Source organism: Poromitra crassiceps (assembly GCF_964638095.1).
Source record: "Poromitra crassiceps genome assembly, chromosome: 16".
Classification (NCBI taxonomy): Eukaryota; Metazoa; Chordata; class Actinopteri; order Beryciformes; family Melamphaidae; genus Poromitra; species Poromitra crassiceps.
The window spans coordinates 21,170,256-21,190,055 of record NC_139645.1 but is presented as its reverse complement, the minus strand read 5'-3'; the positions used below and the strand labels follow the sequence as shown (position 1 = coordinate 21,190,055).

General features: G+C 50.2%; 1 protein-coding gene across 1 annotated transcript in view; it reads left to right on the top strand.

The window, feature by feature from the left end:
- LOC310791310 (protein NLRC3-like) overlaps positions 1-19,800 on the top strand; it is a 135,100-nt gene that overhangs the window by 39,824 nt on the left and 75,476 nt on the right. The gene's annotated exons all lie outside the window — the stretch shown is intronic.

The window sequence follows — 19,800 nt, the reverse complement described above, 5'->3', positions numbered from 1 at the left end:
CACAAGGGTTTGAAGTATTATTTACAATATATAATAAAATAAAATATTTTGCTTTAAAACTCATGTTAAATACTAGTAATTAATTTAAAGTATTGTTGTTGTAAATTAAAATATCATATATAGAAAAAAATTCATGTATTAATTGTTATGCAGTGAAATGAGTGATTCAACAGGGGGCTGAACACTTTTTCAAGGGACTGTATGCATGTTACATTGTCATTAGGGACTCAGCCCCCTAAAGCTCTGATCCTAGAATCATCCTGCTCTCTAATAAAGCAAAAATGCATTTAAAAATAATATATAAAAAATACAGAGACTGGAAGGCTGTCTCTCTTGGTGTCTCTTTTGGACGTAGACGTACATTGTAAAAAAAACTATTTCTGTTTCCAGCTGCAGATAACATGTACACAACAACTACACAGAGCTAGTGGTCCTCCTTATCTCCTTATCAAAAGGGCTTGTTATCAAAAACTCCAGATGTGCAGAAACACTGACAATATGCAACATTGCAGGGATTGTTGTCTGTCTTCACTAGAGTTAATGATATGTATACACATTTTGTGTTTCCAGAGGTCAGCACAACAGGAAGAGAGCAGAGTCTCCAGTACCCAGCTGTGTGTCTATGAAGAGTGACTGGTCTAAAGACAGTCCTCTAAACTTCAGTAAAGAACCTGGACCTTCAGACACAAGGTAAGAGGACTGTTATAAGCCTACCTGTATCATTAAAGGCACTAAATGCGATATTCAGCACTACTACCAAAAGACTATTATACAGTATATCTAGTGAGACATGCAAGCTATAATGTTCAGAGCAGTGAAAGAAGCCACGCCCCCTCTCTGTGTTGTGAAAAGAGGCTTTGTGGATTCAAGCCTGCTGCTGCTTCAGTCTGAGGCTCCCACTTCGTTTCTGTGGATTTAGCTCTTCCCTGCATTTATAAATGGACAGAGAGTGACCCAGTGAGGCTTGACAGCATATAGCCTACTGGATCAAGCCGTGACTGTGACTGAGACAATAAAGACAATTAAAATCCATCGTCAAAACCTCATACTTCTGCTGAATCCCTCATCCACACCTTCATCTCCTCCCGTCTGGACTATTGCAACTCCCTCCTCACCAGTATCACCTCTTGCTCCCTCCATAGACTCCAGATGGTTCAGAACTCAGCCGCCCGCCTGCTCGCCAACACCCGGTCCCGTGACCACATCACTCCTGTCCTCCACTCTCTCCACTGTCTCCCCATCAAAGAACGCATCAACTTCAAACTACTCCTCCTCACCTTCAAAGCCCTCCATAGCCTGCCCCCCCCTTATCTGACTGACCTCCTTCTCCCTCATCGCCCTAACCGTACACTCCGATCCTCATCCACTGTTCCCCTCATCATTCCACCATCCAAACTGAAAAGCTTTGGAGACCGAGCATTCTAGAGCCCCCCAGCCTATCAGAGACTCACCTTCACTCCCCACTTTTAAATCCAGACTCAAAACCTACCTGTTCTCCCAAGCTTATGAACCTCACCTACCCTTAACCACCTCTTCCTACCTAGCCACCCCCCTTTTTCAACCTCCCTCTCTTCTGTCCGGCCCCTGTCCCCCCCACACTCTCCCTCCCTCCCCTCTGTTTTACATAGATCCCTGATCAATGTGTTAATTGTTACTTGTATCTGTTGCCTGTTGTGATCTTGTTTTCTATGTACTCATACTGTGTCAGCGTCTTTGAGATAATAAATACATTTCAGTAGAGACGAGTAATAATGGAGTAATGTGTAGAGCAAGTTATCAGGTAGATTATCAGTGACCTTGTTAGCTTAATGTTAGCTCGTAGCTAATCATCGTGATGTAGCTGGCTAATCGGCAGCAAATCTGGAAAGCCAAATCTACTGTCTTATCAGAATAAGTGACAGTGTATGTGTCTGCTCTTTTGTATTGGAATTGCAGTCTTAATAAAATATATATATATTGTAACGTTCCTGGTAACTCATGAGGCAGAGGCTTCTTGATGGTACAAGGTTCTTTATTCTCAGTTAGTTATATTACAACTCTCAGCGGTTGTCACGCTCATAGCTAGCAGCCTTCCCTTCTAGCAGTGTGTGGAGACTGACGCGCATGCTCAGTCCTCCCCGGAAGTATCCCCACAGCATAGTGTTCCCCAATACAACACTCCCACACATCAGTTCCTATCTGTAGTTGAGACACTACCAATGCTCACCCCTGTATGTGTAATGCTGATACGCTACATACTCCCCGCCCAACAATAAGGTCAACGCCCACGTTGATAACACATCACACACCCCCTTGTATCAAAACACACCCAACATCTTTTTTAACAGCTTCTTTGTTTGTTTTTTCTTTCCAACCACATTTTATGTTGCAATCTCAGACTTTCCCACATCTCCTCCCCCACAATATCTCATGTCATGCACATCCTTTACTTTCTGTTACAACATTTCAACATTTCCAATCACCATCTCCTCTCTTTTTTTTTCTTTTTTTTTTTTTCTTTTTTTTTAATACAACTCAAAGTTGTTAAATCGTCCTGGAGCCCTTTGCTCTCTCCGTGGCCATGTTAGTCTCTGTGAATCTGCCTGCGGGGCTGATCCCACCTGCAGTGTCTCTGGGCCTTCAAGTCCCTGAGTGGGGCCCGCCCGGTCATAGCCGGACGCCCCTCTCTGTGGAAACAGAGTCCTTCTTTCAGCCTGTCTAGGTGAAACCGCCGAGCGGCCGAGATCTGGGGGAAAGGTGCACCCCCCCCGGTATGGGGCCAACCTGTCTCGGTGGAGTACCTTCTTGCCACCAAGTGGCATCTGCACTCGGTACACCACCTCCCCCATTCTCTCCATGACCCTGCATGGGCCTGTCCAGTGACAGTCCAGTTTAGGGCTACGCCCTTTTTTTCTCCGGGGTGTGTACACCCAGACCAACTCCCCCCCCTGGAAATGGTTTCCCTTTGCCCTCACATCATAGGTCCTTTTTTGTTTCATGCCTGCTTTCTCTAGCTGGTCCCGAGCGAAGTTGTGAGCGGACTCTAAGCGATCTTGTAGCCTCCTGGCGTACTCTCGCCCCGGGGGAGCGTCCAGTGCATCTGGTGGCTTGCCGAACGCCATTTCTGCTGGTGTCCGCAGTTCTCGACCTAACATGAGCAGAGCTGGTGTGCAGGAGGTGGACTCTTGGGTGGCAGATCTGTAGGCCATGAGGATGAGAGGCAGGTGCGTGTCCCAGTCCTTCTGGTGCTCCTCCGTGAGGATGGCCAACTGCTTTTTCAGCGTTCGATTGAATCTTTCTACAAGGCCATCGCTCTGGGGGTGCAATGCTGTGGTCCGTGTCTTTTTAATGTTCAGTTTCTCGCACATGGTGGCGAACACTCGTGACTCAAAGTTCCTCCCTTGGTCACTGTGTAGGGTCTCTGGTGCTCCGAACCTACTGAACATGCCGGTTACTAGTGCGTCGACCACCGTCCCCGCCTCCTGGTCGGGCAGTGCGTACGCCTCTGTCCATTTTGTGAAATAGTCCATGGCGACCAGGACGTATCGATTTCCACTGTCTGAGCGTGGGAAAGGTCCCATCACATCTACTGCTACCCTCTCCATGGGGGCTCCTGCTGCTAGCTGTTGGAGCGGGGCGCGAGACTGGTCTAACGGGCCTTTGTACGCTGCGCAGAGGTCGCAGCGTCGACAGAAGTCCTGTACGTCTCTCCCCATCCTCCCCCAATAAAAGCCTTGTCTGATGCGACGGAGGGTTTTGCTTACCCCAAAGTGCCCAGCCCCTACAGTTCCATGGCAGCTCCTGCACACCTCCTCCCTCAGCGTCGTCGGCACTACTTTCCGCCACTTATGTTCTCCTGTCGCTGGCTCCTTCCAGGACTTCATCAGCACTCCGCTACTCAATCTCAGGGTGTCGAACCCTGCCCACAGCCCTTTGGTTGTGTCGGTGGCCCCTGCCACCTCTTCCCAGGGCGGCTTCTGGCCCTCTTCTACCCATTGCAGTACTGGCGACAGCTCCTTGTCGTTTTCTTGGTGGCCCCTCCAATCTGCTGCCTCTGCCATCCGCAGCGTCTTGCACACTGGTCCATCCCCCGTGTGGTTAGGGCAGATCCTAGCTTCCTCTTGGAGCTCTCTCTCTCTTCCTTCTCTGTTTTCGCAGTACGTACACCCTCTCTCTGCGCAGGGTCGTCGTGACAGGGCGTCTGCGTTGACGTGGCGCGCCCCTGCCCTGTGCTCTATCGTGAAGTTGTAGTCTGCCATTTTCTCTAACCAGCGGCACACTTGCCCCTCCGGCTCTCGGAAGGACCACAGCCACTGCAGCGCCGAGTGGTCGGTCCGTATGGTGAACCGCGGCTGTCCCAGGAGGTAATATCTAAAGTGTCTTAGTGCTTCTACTACGGCGAGGAGCTCCCGGCGGGTGACGCAGTAGTTACGTTCTGCTTTATCGAAAGTCTTGCTGTAGTACGCCACCACCCGCTCCCCGTCCGGCCCCGCCTGGGACAGCACGGCCCCCATACCCCCGTTGCTGGCATCAGTGTCTAGTAGGAACGGCAGGGCGGGGTCTGGTGCTCTAAGCACCGGGGACTCGGTCAGCGCTTTCTTGAGGGCTTTAAAGGCTAGGTGGCATTCTGTCGTCCAGTGGAAGTCTGCGTTCTTCTCTTTTAGCCTGAACAGTGGTTCCGCTATTTTAGAAAACCCGTTTACGAATTTCCTGTAGTATGCGGCTAGCCCTACGAAGCTCTCGAGTTCGCCTTTGTTTCTGGGGGTGGGCCACTCCATGACCGCCTGAGTCTTCTCTTCCAGGGTGCGAATGCCCCCCGCGCCGATGCCATGCCCTAAGAACTCCACCCTCCTCTTCAGGAAGTGGCACTTGTCTGGGTGTAACTTTAGACCCGCCTCTGCTATCTTCTGCAGGACTTTTCGTAACGCCCCCACTGCTGCCTGGAACGTGCCCCCGTGTGTCAAGATGTCATCTAAATACACGACGGGGAATGTCTCCCAGCAGTTTCTCCATTAACCTCTCGAACGTTGCTGGTGCGTTGCACAGCCCGAAACTGAGTACTCGAAACTGCCACAGCCCCTTCTCTGTGCGGAAGGCGGTCTTTTGTTTGGCATCGTCGCGGAGGGGCACCTGCCAGTACCCGCTACGGAGGTCTAGGGATGAGAACCAGGATGACTCTCCCGCGGCGTCTAACAGTTCCTCGATGATGGGCATCGGGTATGCGTCTTTTTTTGTCACTTTGTTCAGCCCCCTATAGTCTACACAAAATCGCATTTTTGGGCTATTCTTCTTTCTCACCAGCACTACTCCTGACGCCCACGGGCTGTCTGATGGCTCAATGATCCCCGCCCGCAGTATGTTCTCTACAGCTTCGTTCGCTATCTCTCTCCTCGCTGCGGGGACCCGACGGGGATATGACCTGACGGGTCGCGCCCCCTCAGTGTCTATTTCGTGTTCCACCAGGTGGGTACAGCCTAGCTCATCATCCGACATGGCGAAAATGTCTTTATATTCCTCTAGTACTCTCCACAGTTCATCGCTCTGCTGGGGTTCTAACCCTTCCCTCTGGCGTTGGTGCAATCACCTGAGCATCTCTAACCTCTCTCTCTCTCCCTCTGCCTGTTGCGCTGGCTGAGGGCAAGTGTTTGGAGGTGGGCTAGGGGCGGGGCTTTGTGGAGGGGCTTGGTCTGCTGGGTGGGGCTCATGCTCTACGGTGACGCGATATACAGTGATGTTATTCACATTAGCTCTCTCTCCTGGAACGGTGGGAGGGTGGCCCATCTGGACTACTGGCCCCCCTGCAAATGTCAATGTGCTTTTTCCTAGGTCTATGTGCATTTGTTTAGCGTTAAGTAGTCTTCCCCCAGGATGCAGGGCCCCGTCATTTCTACCACCCACACCGGAAAGTCCACTGTCTGTCCCCCCACTGTTATCATTACATGTCCCCTCCCCCTCATTGGCATCAACTCACCGGATACTGTTCTTAGCCGCTGTGCTGCTGGCTGCTCCAGGCGCGTCCCCTCGGGCATCATGTTGACGTTCACCAGCGTTGCCGTACACCCCGTGTCCACCAGGGCGTCGCAGTATCTCCCCTGTAGGTAGACTGGAACATGGCAGCCGTTCATCGTGCGCGGCCCGCTCTGCATGTTGAAAGCTCCGGCGATGTCGTCTACTTCGGGGCCCGGCGGAGCCCCACCTCCCCGTTGCTGTCGGTGGGCTCCTTCCTGCGATGACGTGGCTACGGGGACTGTGGCATCGTAGACCCGTCTCGCCCCATCTGGACGGGCCCTGTGCCGTTTCCCTGGTTCCACGCTCTCCGGCGGCAGTCTGCTTCCCGATGCCCGGGGCGTCCACAACCCCAGCAGATCGTGCTCCCTCTGGCCCAGCTGTTGTTCCGCTGTGTGGGCTGCCGAGCGGGGTTGGACTGCAGGGTCGCTCTGCGGAGCAGTTGTTCTGTCAGCTGTTGTACTGACTCGGACAGTTCTTTCACCTTGTTGCCTTGCTCTGTCAACGCCGTCTTCCACGCTGGCTCTTCTTGTATCGGGCTTTCTGCTGCCATTCTCGCCACGGGGGTAGCTCTCCCCTCTTCGCTGTTCATGGCCCAGCCCTCTACTGTCTCTCTTTCACACGCCAGCTCCAGCGCCACTTCCAGTGTCTTTGGCCGTTGCAACATTACTTGCTCTCGTAGCCCTTGCGGCGCGATAGCCTGGATGAAATAATTTCGTGTTAGCTCGTCTAGTGTTTCTGGCGGCAACCGGCTGTACACACGCCGGCTGAGGATCTCAATGTCTGTAGCCAGCGCTCGCAGCGGCTCCCCTGGTCGCCTGCGTCTGTTACACAGTTCCGCGACCATGATGCCTTCCTCTTTGCACCGTCCGAACCGCCTCCTCAGGGCCGCCAGCACAATGTCTAAGTCTTTTGTGTCTGCCATTGCTGCCACTCGAGCGACATCACCAAGTGACTGGCTCTCTCTTCCCTCGACCAGCCATTTATGTCCGCTGCTACGTTAAACATTGTGCAATATGGCTCCCACTCGCCTTTACCGTTGAATTTTGGCGGGGTGATTTCCTTTCTTCCTCGCCGCCCGCCGTCCTTTGTCGCCTCGACCCGTGTCCCGTCTTTGTCCTCGGCCCGCAGGCTAGCCCCGCTGGGCTGTGGCACAGCCTCCATGGCTACAGCGGCAATGTCAACCCGCTCGATCTTCACCCTCACCGGTCCCGGTTCTTCCGCTCCTTCTCCCGCCTCGCTAGCTTGCCTGCTAGCTCCCTTGAGCCGCGGGATAGCTTCCGTGGCTACGGTGATAGCTCTGTCTGGTTCGGATTTTATTTTCACCAACCCCAGGCTTTCTGCTGTTTTTCCCGCTTGGCTCTCTGTGGTAGCGGCTGCGTCTACCCAGACATCTTCCTCCTCGGACGGCTGGTAGTCTGCCCCGGCTCTTGCCTTTCCCGCCTCTCGATTGAGTCGTTTGCGCTCTTTCTTCAGGAACTTGTTAACCATTTCGCCGAATCTGGAGGCAATATTCACCGTTTAAACTTCTGACGCCAGTGTAACGTTCCTGGTAACTCATGAGGCAGAGGCTTCTTGATGGTACAAGGTTCTTTATTCTCAGTTAGTTATATTACAACTCTCAGCGGTTGTCACGCTCATAGCTAGCAGCCTTCCCTTCTAGCAGTGTGTGGAGACTGACGCGCATGCTCAGTCCTCCCCGGAAGTATCCCCACAGCATAGTGTTCCCCAATACAACACTCCCACACATCAGTTCCTATCTGTAGTTGAGACACTACCAATGCTCACCCCTGTATGTGTAATGCTGATACGCTACAATATATATATATATATATGATTAAAATGTGTTTTATACTGTGATATTGAGGGTGAGCAAAGCAAAGAGGGTGGAGATGTTATGTTTGATGTTTAGTTTATAATAATAAGCTAATAAAATGTAATAATACGCTCAGTGTTTGTAGTGTAAAATGACCTAAAGGGAGAGAAGGTGGTGACATGAAAGTGAGTGAGAAAAGGAGAAAATACTATACACAACAGTATAATCCTAATGTTAATTTAAAATTAGATATTCCTCTAAATATGGTTAAAAAACATCCAAACGTCCAAATAACATCCAAAAGTCCCTTCCTTGCAGCACCCCCTGCTTAAAATGACTTCCAGCGGCCCTGTCCTTAACACAATACAAGAGTGAGGGAGTACAACGCTGCTACACAACATACAGTGCAATAGATCCAATATAATAGACTTTACTTAAAGGATACAATGGCCACTTATAATCATATCATCCATTATAACAATGATTATAATCCATTATAAAAGTAAGGGTTGTGCAACAACCCGGGTTTTACGAGTGAAAGCGAGAGCTCTCACTAGTGCTTTAGCACACATAGTGCACAGACTTGAATGCTCTTTACCTTTTATTCCATAAAAGTGAACCTTTCGAACCACCCAGGTGACGTGACGGTGACGTGGAACACCGCAGCCGCACCTGAAGGCACCTGGCCAATCCCTGTCTGTGATTGGACGCGACCATCAGTCCATTTTGTAGCGGTCCCGCTAGACAGGGAACTCCACTCCAAGCATTCAACATTGGAGCCAAGTATAAACCTGGCAGCAAGGCTGAATAGTGAGAGCTCTCGCTTTCACTCGTAAAACCCGGGTTGTTGCACAACCCTTACGTTTTACTTCGCTTCACCTCGAGCTCTCACTAGTGCTACCTACAACCGTCCTTGCTGCAACGAAGCACCGCGGTGCGACCTTCGGACGAAAAAGGGCCGTCATGGCATAGCGCACGGGAACCCAGTAGGTTTAACGGAGCGGGCCGTGAGGCATCTAACTCGTGGAGGCTGATAAGATGGCATGAGCGAACGTCGTGCCTACCATGTCCAGGCTATAATACCTCACGAAGGTGTGGTGGGTTGACCATGATGCCGCAGCACACATGTCCTCTACCGATACACCGCGCAACAGCGCCCACGATGAAGAAACACCTCGTGTAGAGTGAGCTTTAATGCCCTCCGGTGGAATCTCCCAACGGCAGTGTAGGCCAGTGTAATGGCCTCAACTATCCAATGCGACAAGCACTCCTTGGACAGAGGCTTACCTAAAGCCTGAGCTCCATGGCATACCAAGAGCTGATTAGAAGTGCGCAATGGGCGCGTCCTATTCACATAGGCTAGAAGCGCCCGTATGGGGCAAAGCGCCTGGAGTCTCCTGTCCTCCAACGGATCCGAGGAAGGAGGGTTAAATGCCACCAGGTCTACGGTCATAGACCTGAACCCGGCCCTAATGTTCTTGGGCTGGTAAGCGGGGTTGGGGCGAAGCGTGACCCTGCGCTCTTCATCAGTGAACACCATCCATGACTGTTGCACCGACAGGGCAATCAAGTCACCAACTCTCTTGCCGGAAGACAAAGCTAGCAGCAATGCCATCTTCAGCGAAAGGTGTTTCAGACTGATTGTGTCAATCGGTTCGAAGGGAGGTCCCGAGAGACCCTCCAACACCGTAACCAAGTCCCATTTAGGGAAGACGCTCCTCGTATGGGGGCAAAGCTTGCGGACGCCCTTCATAAAGCGGGAAACCAAAGACAGGCTTCCCACCGTCTTGCCGTCAATCTCCATGTGGCAGGCAGAGATTGCGGCCACGTACACTTTGAGGGACTGTGGCGACTGGCCCGCTTCATACAGGCCTTGGAGGAAGCAGAGAATGGGCCGGACGCCACAATACACTTGATCCGCACACCAGCGTGCGAAGGACCGCCACTTGTGAGCATACTGTGCCCGAGTGGAGCTAGCTCTAGCACTCTGTATGGTCTGTACCACGTTTGTCGGTAGGCCCTGGGCTAACAGCCGTTCCCGTTCAGGAACCAGGCTGCCAACTTCCACTTGTGTGGGGAAGGGTGGAGAATCTCCCCGCCCGCCTGCGACAGTAGGCCCACTCGACGTGGCAACAGCCACGGAGCCTCCTGTGCCAGAGCAATCAGGTCTGCGAACCAGATCTGCGACGGCCAATGTGGGCCTACCAGAATGAGCTGCAGGCCCTGCTGCCTCACCCTGGCCAGCACCTGTGGGATCAGGGGGATTGGGGGGAATGCGTAGAGGGCCTCCCTTGGCCAGACGTGCGCCAGCGCGTTGTGGCCCAACGGTGGGTTGTCCCCGAGGACAGAGAACCACTGGGGGCAATGGTGTGCGAGCCGCGATGCGAAGAGATCGACGCCGGCTCGACCGAACTTGGCCCAAATTTGTTCCACCACCTGTGGGTGAACCCATTCCGAGTTGTGCAGGTTGCCCCGCGACAACAAGTCTGCGCCCAGGTTGAGGTGGCCCCGAATGTGGGCCGCCGACAGGGATAGCAGGTGAACAAGAGCCCACTCGTGGATGTCCCTCGCTAGTCTGTTCAAGGCCTGCGATCGGACACCGCCCTGGCGATTGATATACGCCACCGTGGCAGTGTTTTCCGAGCGTATCAGTATATGGTGACCCAATATCTGATGCTGGAAGTGGTGGAGGGCTAGGCGAACTGCCTCCAACTCTAACACGTTTATGTGGCGAAGGTTGTGGGCTTGCCAATGCCCGTTTGTTGCCTGGCCTTCGAACACTGCACCCCAACCCCATAGGGAGGCGTCCGTTCGAATGACACACCTGAGTGGAACCGGTCCCATCCGTGCCCCCTCTGAGAGCCAATGGCGGTCATCTGTGGGGAGGGAAAAGGGGGGGGGGGAATTGTGGTGGAGCGATGCTTACGCATTGTGGAACCCGTAGGGCCGGAGCCGTCATGGGGCACAACAGTGCTGCACCCCTCACGGCTTTCGCTGGCAAGGGGCACGTCATTGGCAAAGCTCTTTTGGGTGCTCGACAGTGCTGCGGGACACCGGGTCCTGGCAGCGTGTAGCACTCCCTCACTGGTTGTGTGAGGGAGTGCTTGCGGAGAGATCGACGCAAGCAAGTGGGGCTCCCAGGAAGGCCCAGGAGGCGTGGCGTTACTGCCTGGCGCACCTGGTCTGCTCACACCTGCATTGGGAGGGGCCGGGCCCCAGTGGGCGGACCTCCCGCGTGGGGGGCGGGCGGGACTGGGCGTCGCCGGATGACCCGAGCGGCCCCGGGTCTGGACCGGGAGAGGGCGGGGAGTCCCCCTGTGCCTGCGTGGCAGGAGGGAGGTAACCGCCACCGAATCCTGACGCCGTCTCTCTGCCCGGCTGGCGAAATCCGCCATAGAGCCGGAGAGACAGGCGCATTCAGCATCTCACTCCTCTCAGCACCCTCCAAGCTAGTGAGTTGTAGCCAAAGGTGACGGTGGGTGACCACCGAGAACCCCATAACCCTTCCAGCGTTATCCGCCACACATTCCAGCATTTTGAACACGTAGTCAGAGACCTTACGCAGTTCAGTGAACGTGCCAGCCTCAGGGGCTGTCTGGAGCTGGTCGATGAGGACCGCCTGGTAGCCCTGTAAGATCGCTACAGTATTGGCCATGGCGGCCGACTGGCCTGCTGCCCTGTAGGATTTCTCCGCAAGCGTTGCCGTGTCGCAGCAGGCTTTAGACGGGAGCACAGGCTTCTCATTAGGGGCGAGGTGTTTTACCACGCCCTTCTCTACAGGCGGGAAGCTTGAGTAACCCAGCTCGGACCCGCGTTCGATGTCTGACCATCAGGCGAAAGCCTGGATGGGAGCCCTGGTCATGAGGGGGGCACCCCAGGACCGATGGACCTCGCGTCGCACGTCCTCGCAGCACGGTAAACTGCGTCGTTGGCTGTGTCCGACGGGACGGAAGTGGCGCGCACTGAAAAGCGACTTCAGGGGCCGGGGGTGCGGACCATTCAATGCCGAGCTCGGCGACGGCCCTGGATAATACTTCCCTGAACTCCTTCTGGTATGACTCGGCCAAGATGTTGTCAGGGGGAGTAACCCCCGAGGGGTGAGTCCCCGACCGATCCGGGCCCTCCAGAGAGGCTGCGTCATCCTGTGGATGGATGTCGAGGAGTCGTCCTCATGGTAGACAGACCCAGACCCCCTGGAGATGCCCTCCATCGACTCACCCCATAGTTGGGTGTGAAACTCAACCAAGCTACGAGCCTCCTCCGACCTAGTGGAGGGAGGGGGGGGGGATGGTCCGACCCGTGCTGAGAACCCTCCCGAGAATCCTGCCAGGGGCCCTGCTGGGCGCCCCGTTGGCCGAGAGGCAGCGGGTCGGAGTCAGTGGTAAGCGGATCACCAGATGCCGCCTGTTGCAGCACGGCATCGCCCTGTGGGGCGGTAGCGTTTTTGGGCTGTTTGGGTCTGAAGAGAGAGGCCCTATATAGCCGTGCCTGCGGGGCCATCAAGGCACATGGGGAACAAAAGTCCCGGTCCCCCAGGCAGCGCTCAGCGTGAGAGCGGCCCAAACAGGTCACACACACAGTGTGTGTATCATTAGGGGACAGCCAAGCATCGCAGCGAGGGCAGCGCACCTCTGCACCGAGCTTAGATGTCATGGCCAAGAAGAAGCTAGTGACTGACTGGCAGCCGAGCTAAGAAGCGAGCATGTGGGCGAGAAGCACACGTGCCGCTAATAAGCGAACGAGTCGCAGCCTTGTGAGCTATCTCGGTAGCAAGCACTGAGAGACTAACGGCTAACGTTAATCGGCTGGGAAGCGTGCGCGAGGCGCAGCTATTCTCAACCTAGCAGCCGGTCAATCTCAAGGCAAGCTATTTAAGTGCTAAGTAACACAGAGTTAGCAACAAAGCTTTTACTAAGCTACGGAACACGTTAAAGCCTAAGCACGAAGCCGTCAGAACAGCTAACTGTGCTAAGGAGGGGAACCTCCGACTCACGTGAGGATAGCTTAGCGGACCAACACGTTAACGCTATCTAACGTAGCATACAATTAGCCGGTCACTTCTTATTGACCGGTCTAACACGTGCAAAATACTACTTAGCTGTCACAGCCAAAGTTCGTCGTCTGGGCGAAGGAAGCCGCCAGGCAGGAGGAACTCGACAGCCGAGGACTCCCCGTCCGCTACTCCGTGACACGGTGGGACAGTTTAGACGAACGTTGGTTTAGGCGAGGAAGCTAATTAGCAAGGTCTCGAGAGCAAAATAATATACGTCTGGCTTCAATGTTGAATGCGGCAGAAGTGGAGTTCCCTGTCTAGCGGGACCGCTACAAAATGGACTGATGGTCGCGTCCAATCACAGACAGGGATTGGCCAGGGGCCTTCAGGTGCGGCTGCGGTGTTCCACGTCACCATCACGTCACCCCGGTGGTTCGAAAGGTTCACTTTTATGGAATAAAAGGTAAAGAGCATTCAAGTCTGTGCACTATGCGTGCTAAAGCACTAGTGAGAGCTCGAGCTGAAGCGAAGTAAAACTGATTATAATGGAGTACAACTATGAGAATGATAATACACAATGATCCCTGTGGGGGGGGGGGGGGGGGGGGATGTCAGTGACCAGCAATTATAATGTATATAATTCTTGCCCTTTATAAGTCATTATGAAATTATTTATACTGATATGATTATGTCACATAATGAATATTTATGAGCGCTTATAACTATATGTACACAGTGCTATAAGCAGATTATAATGCACTATAACTATGTTTATAATGCATTATAGATATGGGCTTCATAGAAAGTGTTACCAAAATGACAATCTGATCTTAGTCGTAGCCAAGAGGTCACTGATGCAGCTGTGAAAGCTAGCTACCTTATTGCTAACAAAATGGCATCAGCATCACAAGGCGGTTCATCATCTTTGGAAATGGATGGTCCATTCACTGTCAATGTTTTCAAAATGTGCCTGTTACTTCTTTACACTAAAATAAATGATAAAATGAGTTTGACACCCCTGATAGATAGTATTGACAAATATTTTGTTACAATTTAAACACGTTTTTAGTGGAAACTACATTGTGCTGTCTGATGATAGCAGACATGAGTTACAATTAATTGTATTCATCCCCACAGAAAGAGAAAGAGGAGTCTAGGTGTTGTGATACAGCAGCTGTCCTGCTGTGCATTGTGTCATTGGGTCCTGAGGGATCCAGTCTCTACCAGCTGTGGACACAGGTTCTGCAGACAGTGCATCACCTCATACTGGGCCCAGTCCAGTTCATCAGGAGACTCCACCTGTCCCCAGTGTGGAAAAAGATACAGAACAAGATCTGGACTGCAGACACCCAGTCAAACCAGCATTGCACAATGTAAGATTGTCTACTGTTCTCACCATTTCTAAAACCAGGAAACAACAGCATATCTGTTAAACACTTGCATATTATTTCTTCTCTTCCAGCAGACGGCGTTTTGCAGGTTTTAGACGAGCATAAGATCATTCTGATAATGAGATGTGAATTTGTGACAGAAGGAACAGAAGGAACAGCTGAAGCAGGAATTGGAACTCCCCTCAATAGGATCTACACTGCACTCTACATCACAGTGGGACAGAGTGAAGAGGTTAATACCCAACATGAGGTGTGGCAGCTGGAGACAGCATCCAAGATGGAGACTCTCCATGACACTCAGATCAAGTGCCACGACATCTTTAAACCCTTACCTGACCAAGAGACACACATCAGAGTAGTTCTGACGAATGGTGTTGCTGGCATTGGAAAAACCTTCTCAGTGAAGAAGTTCACTCTGGACTGGGCAGAGGGCCGGGGAAATCAAGACATCAGTCTTGTGATTCCGCTTTCGTTCCGGGAGCTGAACTTGATCAGAGATGAGCGGTACAGTCTTCTCATGCTGCTCCATGTTTTCCATCCAACCTTACAGAGGGTCACAGCAGAGAAGCTCTCTGTCTGTAAAGTTGCGTTCATCTTTGACGGCCTGGATGAAAGCAGACTTCCATTGGATTTCCACAACAATGAGGTTGTGTCTGATGTCACACAGGTATCATCAGTAGATGTGCTCTTGACAAACCTCATCAAGGGGAATCTGCTTCCCTTGGCTCTTCACTGGATAACTTCCAGACCTGCAGCAGCCAATCAGATCCCTCCTACATGTGTTGACAGGGTAACAGAGGTACGAGGGTTCACTGATCTCCAGAAGGAGGAGTACTTCAGGAGGAGATCCACTGATGAGGAGCTGTCCAGCAGAATCATCTCACACATCAAGGCATCCAGGACCGTCCACATCATGTGCCACATCCCAGTCTTCTGTTGGATCACTGCTACAGTTCTGGAGCACATGTTGACTACAGACCAGAGAGGAGAGCTGCCCAAGACCCTGACTGAGATGTACTCACACTTCCTGCTCGTTCAGACTGAGAGGAAGAAGCAGAAGTATGAAGAGAGCCATGAGATGAGTCAACAGCAGCTGATGGAGACTGAGAGGGAAGTTCTTCTGAAGCTGGGGAAGCTGGCGTTTGATCATCTGCAGACAGGCAACCTCCTGTTCTACCAAGAAGAGCTGGAGGAGTGTGGTCTTGATGTCAGAGAGGCCTCAGTGTTCTCAGGTGTGTGCACAGAGATCTTCAAAAGAGATTGTGTGCTCTTCCAGAAGACAGTCTACTGCTTTGTTCATCTGAGCATCCAGGAGTTTCTCGCTGCAGTCTACATGTTCCACTGTTACAAAAACAAATATAAGAATGTGCTGAGCACATTCCTTGGAAAATACGGTAAATGTGATCAATCCTTGAATGCCTTCCTGAGGAAAGCCATGGTCAAAGCTCTGAAGAGTAAAAATGGCCACCTGGACCTTTTTGTCCGCTTCCTTCATGGGCTCTCACTGGAGTCCAACCAGAGTCTCTTAGGAGGCCTGCTGGGTCACACAGAGAGCAGCCCAGACAGCATCCAGAGAGCCATCAGCACCCTGAAGAAGATGAACACTTCCAAATCTTCTCCTGACAGATGCATCAACATCTTCCACTGTTTGATGGAGATGAATGACCACTCAGTACATCAGGAGATCCAAGAGTTCCTCAAGTCAAAATACAAAGAAAAGAGACTCTCTATGGTCCATTGCTCAGCTCTGGCCTACATGCTGCAGATGTCAGAGGAGGTTCTGGATGAGTTCGTCCTGAAGGAATACAAAACATCAAATGATGAGGGACGAAGCAGACTGATCCCAGCTGTGAGGAACTGCCGGAAGGCTCGGTTAGTACTGATGTGAATATTAACATTATCTACAGTGTAGTTACCTTCACACCTGACACCATAAGAACAACAATACCGATGCAGTATGTAGTTGCTTCAACCTACACACTATAAAAGTGCTGTTCTACATAGCAGTGGTATACAGTGTTGGGCGTAACACATTACAAAGTAACGTGCTATTGTAATTATGTTACTTTTTCTTGTAACAGAGTAAAAGTAAGGCATTAATGTTTAGGGGTGCTCCGATCAGGATTTTTGGTGCAGATCACCGATCACTGGAATCAGTATCTGCCGATCCGATATAACTGATCATCGATCACAGCGTCGATTGAAGGCTTCTTTTTATCATGTAGCATTATTATTTATTTATTTATATGTATTATTTATTACACTCTCTCTTAAATACCATTTCAATAGGAATCTGAATTGAAGGAGCAACCATTCAGAGTCAGAGCAATTAAAACGTAAACAACAGGGATGCCTTTAGGACCTGGGGAGCCGGACAGCTCTCGCCAGCACTGTGCTTAGTACTTATCCACACTCTCGCTCTCTCTCTCACTCTCTCACCGACAGCTGCTGCACGTGCACACTCCGTGCAGGTCAACTTAAAATGGTCAACTTAAATCGTAAACTTAAACTTAAAATTGTAAACTTTACTCCGTGCAGGACGAGTAAAGTTTACAACTCGGACTCAGGCTGTTCTTATATATTTCGGGAATTTCAGAATGAGATGGTCCTCTTGACATGGAGAAAGCATGCAGTGCATGCTGCAGGATCCACAACGAGAGAGACCCAGAGAGAGACTGAACGAAGCGGGTGGGTGTGTATTTCACGTGGGTGTGAGATGGACAAAAACGAGAGGCGCAGAGAGTGTGTGTGTTTGTGTGTGCGCGCGTGTGTGTGTGTGTGTGTGTGTGTGTGTGTGTGTGTATCTACACACTGCTATGCTGAGTGAGGGAGGGAGAGAGAGAGAGAGGAGTGAAGTCATATTAGGTGCGCATAGTACATTTTCTGGAGTGCATCTGATCGGCCCGCTTTGATCAGCTATTTTGAGAACTCCGATCAAAGCCGACAGAGCCAATATCGGCCGATCGCTATCGGTTGCCGATCGATCGGAGCAACACTATTAGGCTACTGTTTAGTGTTGGGCAATCTTGACCTAAATTAGATCGTCCTATTGTCACCGGTTGAGATCGCCGGATGCGCGATGCCATCGCCCCCGTGCCCTGTGTGTGTGTGTGTGTGTGTGTGTGTGTGTGTGTGTGTGTGTGTGTGTGTGTGTGTGTGTGTGTGTGTGTGACAGGAGTGGCTGCCTGAGGTGTGGGAACACAGTGAATAAATGCTACTACTTTACATTTAAACATGTTTCTGTTGTCTGCAATGAGCCTCGTTAAAATATTTAATTACAAACCTGTTTGCTGTTGCTTCTCCTTTGATCTGCGTCTCCCATCTTCTTTCTTTTCTCTCTCGTCCTCCACATGTTGCAGCATGTGAGGCATAAATGATCTGACCACTTGTCCTTATTCTGAAACGTTAATTTGATGAACTGGGAGTGGGTGAATTTGTCAATTCAATCTGATGTTCTACACTAAATGAGTGTGCGGCTGTTCAAAGAAATGTCGACTTTACACACGGTCCAGTTTGTGCCAGAGTGCGATCTGGCACTCAATTTACTAACACACCGTGTTGTTATTCTCATTTGCCTATGACAGCCAGCCGCCCGCTCCTAAACACATGTTGGCTGCTGAGTCTCTCCTGAGTTATGCGAATAAACATTTACAAAAGATTGTTCTTAAAATATTTAAACACTCACAAAATATTTTCCAATTTCGAGCAACGGCTCACTTTTAAAAGTCCGTCTGTGCTCAGTGTGACAATATCACTGCATCATGTTCAGTTTAACATTAATAGTATCTTATCTTTAATCACATACATAACATTACTCTTATGGAGCTGAGCACAGAGTAAAGTTCTGGTGAGCAGGTCAGGTGGCATGTGGAGAACGAGAGAGAGAAAAAGAAAAGAGATGAGATGAGACAGATCAATGGACAAGTGACAGCAAACAGGTTTCTAATTAGAGATTTTAATAACGAGGCTCATTGTGGACATCAGAAACATGTTTAAATGTACAATAGTGTTTATTCACTGTGTTCACATAACTCTACCCACCAGGCAGCCATTGCTGTCACACACACACACACACACACACAAACACACACACACACACACACACACACACACACACACACACACACACACACACACACACACACACACACACACACACACACACACACACACACACACACACACACACACACACAGGGGGGGTTGGGGGATAATTCAATTAAGCAATAGTTCACGACAGTATATGCTTATTATAGCACACCTAAAGGTGGTGCTTCATCACAGGTACCAGTCAGACCAGTCAACAGATCGGCCGTTACTTGTGTTTCATTCTTTAGCCTCTTTAACCTCTTTATTGGTGCAAATGTCTATGAAAGATTCACGTCTTCAAGTCATGTTGGAAATATTGGAATGACAGTAGAGCGCACATGAACGAGCCAACAAAGTGCGAAATACATCCAGGAGAGTCTGAATTTAATGTTGTAGCTCAAAACCTTCACAAATATTTTGTGTCTGTCATTATTTAGATACTTCTGTTCGTAATGTGGCTTATGTCATCATATCTATTGGCCCAAAAGAAAGCAAGTCAACTTGGCACAATTGTTTTACAGTGCATGCAGACCATAATGACAAAAGTTGTTTGAAGTAGCAGTCGCCCTGCTTTGTGCTGCAGCTTGATTGGTTGTCTTGTTGTCTTTCTATTTGAAATTTTGAATTTGGCCCCTCCTCTCGTCGCTGTCGTCACTCTCGTTATGTTGCCAGGTATACCAGCATGTTCAGAAGTTGATGACAGACACATCTAATGTACAATGAATGAGTGACTTCAGGTGACTTTAGCTGTGCTGCTGTGTATCGGCTGTTAGGCTGTAACACAAAAACAATGTAATGAGTAGGGTAACTAATTACTTTTCACTGGAATAATAACTAAAGTGGTATGTTACTTTTAAGAAGACTAACAAGAATGTGTAATTTAATTTGCCTGTTTATTCCAAAGATTACAATTCAAATGTATATTTTATCACAACAGACAGCAGTATTTTCTAGTGGACAGTGTCTACATTACAGTTAGTATTACATGATATGGTGGTGGTTGTTGTTGTTTAAAGCTACAGGAGTGTCATGTTAATCCTGTGTTGTTTTACCCAGAATTTAAATAACCTGCCTGTGAAAGCTTAGGCTATTTTTTAAACAATTTACATAACTGCTGTCGTGTAATTGTATGTATTTAATGTATTCTGTCCTGGTTTGTTTCTGCTGATATTACACGTTCAGCAATCAACAACATTTTGAAACTTCAAATTCTATAATGCAAATTATTGTCATTATTATCATTGGTACTACTACTACTACTGCTGGTAGTAGTAGTGTAAGTATTCTGTGTACATTTTGATTGGTATGCTTAACTCATTGAGTGCCAGCCACTTTTGGAGAACGGACGCTCCCAGTGCCAGAGTTTCAGAGCGTTTTCAGTGATTTCTCAAGGCCCACAGAATATTGTGTGATATTACTATGTAAACACCGAACACGCACAAAGAACGATGAGACTCTCTTTTATCATCTGCAAAAAAAAGTTTATTGATACCATTTTCCGTTCTTTAGTTATGAGCCGGAGAAGA